The sequence below is a fragment of the Pleurodeles waltl genome, chromosome 12, assembly GCF_031143425.1.
Source record: "Pleurodeles waltl isolate 20211129_DDA chromosome 12, aPleWal1.hap1.20221129, whole genome shotgun sequence".
Classification (NCBI taxonomy): Eukaryota; Metazoa; Chordata; class Amphibia; order Caudata; family Salamandridae; genus Pleurodeles; species Pleurodeles waltl.
Window position 1 is genome coordinate 15,979,304 of NC_090451.1, and position 10,355 is coordinate 15,989,658.

Consider the following 10,355-nt stretch of genomic DNA (forward strand, 5'->3'; position numbering starts at 1 on the left):
TTCTCCAGAATTGGTACCTTTCATACATTCGCTTGAATCATTCCCCGTCGTCGAAGTGGGAGTCCCACGGTAACTTCTGAAGCAGAACAAGAAAGTACACACAGCTTATAACGGCTAAAAGACACTCATTTGATTAGCTTATCCAGATCATTCATAAGGAACCAAACCCCAGCCAATCAGGTGACAGACCCTCTAAAACACTCCCCACAGAGGCTTCTCACCTTTCATTTGCAAGCACCAGTGGGAACTAAGGGCCAGATGTAGCAAACTCCGATTTTGCGACTTGCAAATTGCGAGTCTGAGCGACTCGCAATTTGCAAGTCGCAAAATCGGATGCAGAATGGTGTCAAAGACCCACCTCATCAATATTCACGAGGTGGGTCGCATTTTGCGACCCCATAGCGAGTCCCTGCACTCACAGGGATGGTGGCCTGCTGTAGTCCGCAGACCTCCATGTCTGTGACTGCTTTATAAATAAAACAGATTTTTTTTTTCGTTTTGCAGCCCGTTTTCCTTAAAGGAAAACGAGCTGCAAAATTAAAAGTAAACCGAAACCATTTGTTTTTGTTTTTTTCAGAGTAGGCAGTGGTCCATAGGATCACTGCCTGCTCTGAAAAAATATTTTTGTCAACATTCACAAAGGGGAAGGGGTCCCATGGGGATCTCTTCCCTTTTGCGAATGAGTTACCACCAGTGTGACACTGGTGGTAACTGCGAGTTGGTTTGCGACCGCATTCGCGGTCACAAAGCAACTCTGAATTGTGATGCGAGTCGCAAATAGGAAGGGAACACCCCTTCCTATTTGCGAGTCGCATTCCCAAATTGCGAGTCGGTACCGACTCTCAATTTGGGAATGAGCATCGCGTGAGGCCGTTTGCATGGTGCAAACTGCGATTTTCGCAGTTTGCGACATGCAAACGGCTTGCTACATCTGGCCCTTAATCCCTCTCTAAAAGGGTGAGCCTCTCAGGAGATGAGGGTGGGTCTCATGTGAATCTATGAAAGGTACCACTACTGAAGAGTTGCAGTTACAGGCAAGTAACTCATTTTCTTCTCCAGGTTTGGATCTTTCATAGATGTGCATGCTTGCATCAGAATAGATAGCAGTTATAGTATTTTTAGATCATCATGGACAACACAATATTGGACTGTGGGTATAAACATAATCAAACAAGGCTCACCTTATTGAAATAGATTGCGTAATACTGTTTGTCCCACAACCGCATTGTGAAGATTGTAGACAATGAAGTTGCGTGAATGTATGCATATCTACATGTTTTTCCATGTCGCTGCTCAGCATATGCTTTCAAGAAACACCCCAGTAAATGAAGCAGTGGAAGTTCAGACTGCTCTAGTAGAGTATGCTTTGACCTTATTTGCCAAAGGTCTTCTGGCCTTGGAATGGCAGAATTGGATAGCAGCTGAGATCCACAGAGCTCTGCTCACCTTGGGAATTCGACCACCTCTGTGATGATTCTCATATGCTGCTAACAGGGGAGGAGGGTGGGTGGTGTGTGTGTGTATGTGTGTGGGGGGGTGCATGTATGTGTGTGCGTTAATGCGGGTGTGTGTTGAGTGTTGATTGCATGTGTGCATGTATGGAAGTGTGAGTGTGTGTATGTTTGAAATTGTAATGCATGATTGAATGTATGCATGCATATATGTATGTGGGAATGAGTGTGTGTCTGTGTGTGTGTGTTTGAAGGGGGTGTGGATGTAGAGGGGTGGGGGGTTTGGAAGGTGGTGGGATGGGGGGCCTATGGAAAGGTAGGGATGGGGTGGGGGGTCTATGGAAAGGTAGGAGGGGTGGGGGGCACCTATCAGTGACAGGGAACTAATTCCCTGTCACTGATAGGGCGTACCGCCATGGTTTTCGTGGCGTTACGAAAGCCACGAAAACAATGGCGGTAGGTGGGCTCATAATCCCGCAGGTGGCACAATGGCGGCCGCCGGGCTGGAGATGGATATCTCCAGCCTGGTGGCTGTTACTGCCATGGCGGTCGGAGTGGTACATTGGTGGATTGGCTTCAGCCAACCCACCAATGTCATAATGTGACGGTAAGTACATCCAGCCTGTTGGCGGTACTACTGCCACATTATCGCTGACCGCCGAGGTCATAATGACCCTCCTGGTGTCGGTGTGCCCCACTGCTGGAAGATCTTGTTCAAGGTGTACTTGTTCCCATTCGCAGTACTTGGTTCTGCTCAATGTGTCCACCAAATTGTTGTGCGCACCTGGAACATGTTCTGCTCCTAATGTTAGATGATGAGAAAAATCCCATTCCCAAATTCGTGGGGCACCCCAACCCTCTAAGAATGCATCTGTGATAATTGTGTAGTCGGGGACCTGGGGTAAGAATGTTGGCCCCAGTGATAGACGGTCAACTTCTGTACACCAAGGAAGAGCCTTCATCATGCTTGGAGTGATCTTGAGAAGATTGTCGAGTGATCCTTCTATTTGAATCCATTGCATGTCCAGTTCTCTCTTTAGAGGCCTCATTCTCAGACTGGTAAAAGGTACTAGTGAGGTGACAGAGGACATCCTCCTTAGAAGCGTTTTGAAAAGCTGTACAGAAACAGACTTTCTTTGTGCCTTTTCTGCCTTTCGTTTGATAAGAGTGCTTTGTCTAGGATTCTATGTAAAATTGTTCCCAGGAACATTATCCTTGTTGATGGATAAAGCAATGACTTCTGATGATTGGCGGTTAAACCCAAGATTTCGAACAATCCCAGACAAGCCACTGTTGCCTCCAACGCCCGATGGGCAGTTGGTGCTTTTATCAGCCAATCATCATGGTATGGAAATACCTGGAAACCTTCCTGTCTTAGGTGGGCTGCCACTGGAGCTAGACATTTTCTAAAAGATGTGGGGGCTAATTTGAGCCCAAACAGGTGCACTTTGAATTGATAGTGTGTGCCAGCTACCCTGAATCTGTGGAATTTGCGATGTTTTGGATGAATGGGGATATGAAAGTAAGCATCCTGTATATCTAGGGTTGTCATGTAATCTCCATGGTTGAGGAGATGCAGGATGTCTTGAGGGGTAATCATATGAAAGGACTGTTTCTTCAATATTTGTTAATCTTCCGGAGATCCAAAATGGGTCACCATTCCCCTGATTTCTTTTTTATTAAGAAAGAATGGGAGTAGAAACCTCATTCCTTCTTTTGAGAGTGAGGTACTTTATTGCTCCTTTCTGTAGCATTGTGAACACTTCTTTTCAAAGTAGATGGAGATGAGGTGGGTGCACGCCTTTTGGTGGAGTGTGTGGTGGCGTCTGTATTAATTCTAAAGTACAATCATATGTGATCAGATCTAACACCTATCTGTGCAATGTTATTTGGCGCCTTTGATGGTAAAAGGTGGAAATGTTTGCTCCTAGAGGCTGGTGGCCTGTAAAGGGTACAACTGACAATTCTGTTGTGTCACTGCTTTCCGCCCATGCCTCTTGCTTGAGATGTTTGTATTCTCCTAGGTGCTAGTTACGCATAAGCGGCGGCTAGCAGTGATCTATACAGCTGCTGTTGGTAGGAAGGCCTATATTGCTGCTGAAAGGGCTGATAGTGTTGATTCTTTTGGTAGTCTCTGTGAGGAGTGTTTTAGAGGGTGCTGTCGCCTGATTGACTGGAGTTTGGTTCCTTATGAATTATGTGGATAAGCTAATCAAATGGCTGTGTTTTAGCCATTATAAGCTATGTGTACTTTCTTGTACTTCTTCAGAAGGTACAGTGGGACGACAGGGAATGATTCTAGCATGTGAATTTATGAGAGGTCCAATACCGGAGAACTAGATTTAGAGATTGCCCAGACAGGGACCGAAGGATTCTGGGAAGGAATTTTACACCCCACAGCTGGTTGAACTTCACCAGGATGAATGAATGAGTACTTTATTGTACAGATAATAAAATCCTATACAATTAAAACAGAAAAAAGAAGAACAATCAGAGATACATTTAAAATAAAAAAATAAATTCATACTAAAAACACTCCATAATTTAAACGCACATACCATAATACAAAACATTCCTGCGTAATAGTGTAAAATCATCAATGGGAAAAAAAATAAGGCCAGACCACCTTAGCCCAGGACCCCACATGATTGATAATAAACAGAGGGGCTCACAGAACACAAGCTCTAAAGTGCTTTAGTGCATTGAATGATCGATAAGTTAGATGTCAGTGATGGTCAGAGCCCTAGATGCAACGGTAAAGCTCAACAACCTAACGAATTACAAACCTATGAGGCAAGAGCGGGGGAAATTCCAATCATACTTATCCACTGCTCACAGTGCCCCTAAATTTGGTTTGGGTGATTTAAGAAATGTAGTCAATAACACATTCAGCATTAAATTTGCTGGATCCAGGGACTTAATAATGGCCTGTCTGAAGCAGAGATCTACATTCCTTAAGTAGAGCCGGACACAAACAGTCCACAGGTTCAATAGTTTTGTCCGCTTTACCACAACCTCTGCACATCACACCCTCCCAGGGGTTAACCGCTATAGGGGTAGATGTTTCAAGAAACCCCAAACGCCCATCCTTAAGGCCATAAAAGCCTCTTTCAAATGAAACCTGTAGGATCAGGAGAAATAGCTAGATGGAATGCCTGGCTTAAAGGAATTAATTACTGACCAGAGGTGCTTGCGTTTAGCAAGGAGGGAGCGATCCGAATGGTATGAGTATAGTTGTATGATCTTTTTAATACCTAGTTTAAACAGGGAATGTGAGGAACCAGGAAAGATTAGACCCCCACCCGGGGTCTCCTTCCCAGCGGTGGAGGGACACCCTTGTCCTCAGGGTCAGTTTAGCAGAGAGTTCACAAATCAGACGGAGTCACCAACTGAAGGAATAAAGAGAAGTTTATTATATGGATTTATAGCTCGAGCTAAAACAGAGTCCCAGGACAGTCAAGTGACTATCCTACGGAGGCTGGCCCTTCACTCTGGGGCACTCAACCTTATATACACACAAAACTGCTTAGTCAGAGGACAACTCCACCCCTATCGTATTCAAGGTCCTCTGCGGCCTTCAGAATATTTCAGGGATACACGTGTGGTGAGAGAAGGTACAGATGCAGCTGGCAGGAGATGGCAATGACCTGTACAAACCTGTTCTGGCAGTTACTGATTAAGCATGACAATTCTCGGAACTGTAATTAGAAAAAGTAATATGGCAGCGATAAGCAGATTGCAGCCCAAGGCTGCGAGCACAAGATCAATCATCAAAGTTCAGGAGGTTCGTTGAGCACATGGCAACATAATAAAGATAAAGAGAAGCCTAGCAGCTATGGTGTATGATTAACTTTATGTACATTTTCTCAATCCCTCCTTTTGCCATAGTGAGGCAAGTTTGAACGTCATTCAGTGTCTATGTTAATGGACATAAGGTCTTTTATCTCCTGCTCAATGGACAGCATAGCCGTGTGTTGAGGAGGGCGAACAGGCCAGGGGGCAATGGATGCCATACATCAACTGCACAAAGCAGGTAGGCACTGTACCCAAAGACAACAGGTGAGGAATACAGCAGCAAGCACAAAAAGGAATATTAGTATCTTCCAGCCCCATTGGGAAATCAAGCCCCAAAACCAGTCGGTTAAGGACCATGTTCCTTCGTCTTGGTGTATTGTGGAAGCTATCATATGCAACCTTTGAATAGCTTTATACATTGAAGGGGCATTGTCTGGTATGTAAATGCAGCAGATCGATCCGATCAAAGTACAAACTCCACCACGGTCTGCCAAGATAATGTCAAGAACCATTCTGTTTTGAAGAGTAACAAGGCGGTCAGCAGCGAGCTCTGCAGTGATGTTACTCAGAGCTCCTGATGTTTCATTTATTGTTGCTTCCACGACTCGTGTGAGATGTCTGATATCCCTACTGTTCATCATAGGGCCCCAAAATGGAAGGACTCCTTTAAAGTAGTCCAATGCTTCTTGTGCTGAGGTATCTTCTGCAGATATTACCCCTCTCCGAGTCCTGTGGTGTTGAGGGCCAGCTGTGTAAGTTGGTGGTAGTAACCAAGCAATGTAACACGTGCCGGTCCAGGTGGGTACCAAGGAGGTGTAGGCATTATTACCACAAACAAAATACGAGTTTCGTGATGGTATCATGGTAGGCCAATTAGTTCCATTCAATATTACTGTAGCATTACAGTTACTGGCACCTGCACATCTATTACCACTTTTCTGAAAACAAAGTGGAGCCTTGACCTGTGTTACAAAAAATCTTCGGCCAATCTGGGGTGTGGTATTAAAGGATAATAAATATATGTCAGTAGACCTATTTCGTCGGTCAGCATATTCTGACTTTTCTTCCTTTGTTCCATAAACTCTCGTTCCGGTGGGCCAGCATAACCGGTGTAGGTGGGTGACCAATAGTCCGGAATTAGTAGCATCCATTGAGGTAGCCCAAATGGCTGATAGTTCGTACCAGGCGCTGCAGGAGCCATCAAAAGAAAAAGGGAATGCAATATATGGCAACCTTCTTTGCACGGAACTCGGTAGCAAGCCACATATCCAACAATTTGTTCTATTTACAGCCAGCTGATGTTGATGTAACATAGATATGAAGGTATTGTTTTCATATTCCTTACGTCGTCCTTCCTCATGGGGTGGTAAGGAAACATGGCTGTGTTCTAGAGGCAGTGGCGTAGTTGGTGAGACCTCTGAGTCAGAATCATGTATTACCCACCCAGTGCAAGACAGAAGTACCAAAAATAGTATTGTTATGGTGAGACAAGCGATACGTTGGCCTAATAGTCTTTTTAAATTACTTATTTTCTTCTTTTTCCTCTTGTCTTCTTGTATATCACCCATTTCTCTTTATTGCTTGTCCCACTAGCAGTTCAGTCCAACCTAGGTGCTGCCCGTGACTGGTGGTTGCTTCACTGTGGGGTGATTCCAGCAGTCTTATTGACACACTCTGGTCCGCCTCGACTGTCAAAATCACGGCCCTGCAGCTATCGTCAGACTTAATACAGGGGACAAGCAATCAGTTCATTGTTCTTTTTTTTATTTCCGTGGGCGGAAATCATATCTTGTGGACTGTGGTATGGTATGGTCAGGAAACAATTGTTCAGTGTGACCAAAATCTGAGGGAACCTCCTGCAGCACACTGTTGTTCTGTTTATTATCACTCTGCGTAGTGTGGTCCTCAGTCGTCGGGTGGTCACAATTTTTTCTTTCATCAGAGGGTACGAGTAGGGGTACTTTCTTACAGTGGGATGCATGTATCCAATTCTTAGCTCCCTCGACTTTAACTGCTGTTCGAGTAGCAAGAAGGACCTGTCGCGGACCTTTCCATCGAGGTTCGAGACTCTTTTTTCGCTGGAAATTATTTGTGAGGACCCAGTCTCCAGGTAGTATCTTGTGGCCTGGATCAGTGGATACAGATGGGAGTGCTTCACGCACCTGTTGGTGAATAGAACGCAAAGAATTAGTGAGTTCATTTAAATAGTCCATCAAAACAGGATGTTCTAGTTCTGAGTACTTGTGAGGTCGAGAGACTCCCCAGACATTTGCTGGCCTTCCCATCACTATCTCATGGGGTGACAACCCTGATCTAGAGTGAGGCGTCATCCTGACAGACATTAAAGCCAGGGGCAACACGCCCGGCCACCGTATACCGCGTTCTGCGCATATTTTTGACATCTTCAATTTAAGTGTGCCATTATATTTTTCTACTAGTCCTGCTGACTGGGGGTGGTTAGCTGCATGAAACTTCTGGCGGAGGCCCAAACCTTCACACACCCTTTTCATCACCTGCCCTACAAAATGACTCCCATTATCTGACCAGACACATCTTGGGACCCCAAACCGTGGGAAGAACTCCTTCAGAAGTACCTTTGCGGTGGTAAGGGCAGTATTATCTTTAGTAGGGTAAGCTTCTACCCACTTACTAAACATACAGACCACAACTAGGACATATTTCAAGTTGTTACACCTTTCCATCTCAATATAATCCATTTGTAGTACTTCAAAGGGATACGTTGGTGGGGAAAAATGCCCAGTGGGGACTTAGGCACCCTTCCCTATGTTATGTTGTAAACAAATCATGCAGGATTGAACCAGTTGGTCAGCTACTCTTCTTATATTTTTATTAGACCAAACCGGATCAAGCAAATCACAGATGCTTTTCGCACTAACGTGTGCAGGACCACGGGCCATAGTCACTACTGGCAGCACGAATGCATCGGGTAACATCCATATTTCCCTCTGTGACAGATCTGTTCAGCACAGCGTATTTTCATCTAACTTGGCCTTCCCTTCTTCCCATACCTTTCTCTCCTGTTCAGTTGCCTCATCCTGTATCTTCCTGACACTCTCTACCGTGTTCCCAAATATTTCATGGGGACGAACCTTCTCTGTACTATCTACCACATACATGTGTCCTGTCTTTGCATACGCTGTATCTTTTGCTGTCTGATCGGCTAGGGCGTTGCCCTGTCCAGTTTCATCTGTCACCTTTTTGTGTGCACTACACTTCATGATAGCCATTGTTTTGGGCAACGCCAGGGCAGAAAGTAAGTTAGTTATAAGGGTCCCATGTTGAATACGTGTCCCATGTGAAGTGAGGAATCCTCGTTCTGCCCACAAGCGACCAAAATTGTGTGCTACGCCAAATGCATACTGACTGTCCGTGTAAACATTCACATTAAGTCCTTTACTTAACTCACAGGCTCGTGTTAGAGCTATTAATTCTGCGGCCTGAGCAGAGTTATGTGGTATTCTAGCTGCTTCAACTACAGTGGTAGCTGTTGTAACTGCATAGGCTGCAGAGGTAGTGCCATCGGGTAGCTTGATGCATGAGCCATCTACGTATAATATGCCATCAGGGTCTCTCAGTGGAGTGTCCTGTAAGTCCACTCTCCCTTTTGTTTCATCCTCCGTCCAGAGAATGCAGTCATGTATGTCATCATAAGAATCTTCAGTTTTTTCAGCAATTGGCAATAAAGTGGCAGGATTGAGCGTGTTGCACCTTTTTAATGTTATATGACTATATAAAAGTGTCAGTTCATAAGTAGTTAATCGTGCATTAGTAAGATGCTGTGTTTTTGTTTTGTTTAATAGTGCGTCAACAGTGTGTGGGACCAACAGGGTGAGGGGTGAATCCATGACTATCCCAGCCGACTGGCGCATTGCGACCGATGCAGCGGCTACTGCCCGTAGACAGCTCGGGAGTGCACGGGCCACTGGATCCAGAAGGGCCGAAAAATAAGCACAGGGGCGTTGTTTGCCGCCATGCTCTTGGGTTAACACTGATAGTGAACATCCATTTCTCTAACTCACATATAACTGAGGATCTTTACGATAATCAGGCGTACCCAGTACAGGTGCTGTGCAGACTGTATTTTTCAATTCATCAAAAGCAGACTGAAAATCATCATTCCATTCAATCTTTTCAGGACAATCTTTGTGGGTGAGATGCAAAAACGGTTTTATCAAAAGAGTATAATTAGGAATCCATTGACGACAGAAGGAGGTAATACTTATAAAGGCCCTAACGTCTCTCTGTGTCCTTGGAACCGGTATGTCTCGTATAGCTTGTATTCTCTCAGCCGTCAACGTACATCCCTCCTTAGACAGGAGGTGTCCTAGGTATATAACCTCCTGTCTACAATACTGCAATTTGGAGAGGGAGACCTTATGGTGATGGTGTGCAAGATGTTTCAATAAGGCTACAGTATCTGTTTTACAATTTTGTTCTGAAGTGGATGCTATTAAAAGGTCATCCACATATTGAACCAGCGTCGAGGAGCAAGGAAAAACAAGGGTATCTAATTGACCCTTGAGGGCCTGGCTAAAAATGCTAGGCGATTCAGTATCGCGTTGTGGAGCGCGACAAACCCGGAAACTGCGACCACCCAGTGAAAACCCAAAGATGTGTCTACTATCTGGATGAATGGGAATGCTAAAGAATGCATTCTTAAGATCGATAACAGAGAACCAAGTAGCGGAGGCAGGTATCATTGTTAATAATGTCGTAATGTCAGGAACAACAGGGAACTGGGGTATTCCAATCTTATTGACCGCCCGTAAATCAATAACAAATCGGAGTCCTGGAGACGCTGTGCCATCAGATAATTTTTTATGAACAGGAAGGACAGGACTGTTACAATCATTACCACGCGTTTCTTCAATGACACCCAAATCAATCAACTGGGTCACAATATTTTTTAGTTGAGACATCCAACATCGTCCTTATGTGTGGCCCATAAAATGTCTGGCAAACCTCGAAGTTCGGGTGGAAGTGGTTTTGACAAAAATTGTGACGGGGAAATATTTGGACCTAGAGTGACATGAACTCCATCCGGAGAGCAATAAATGGTGGCGTACAATTTCTTTAATAAGTCCAAAC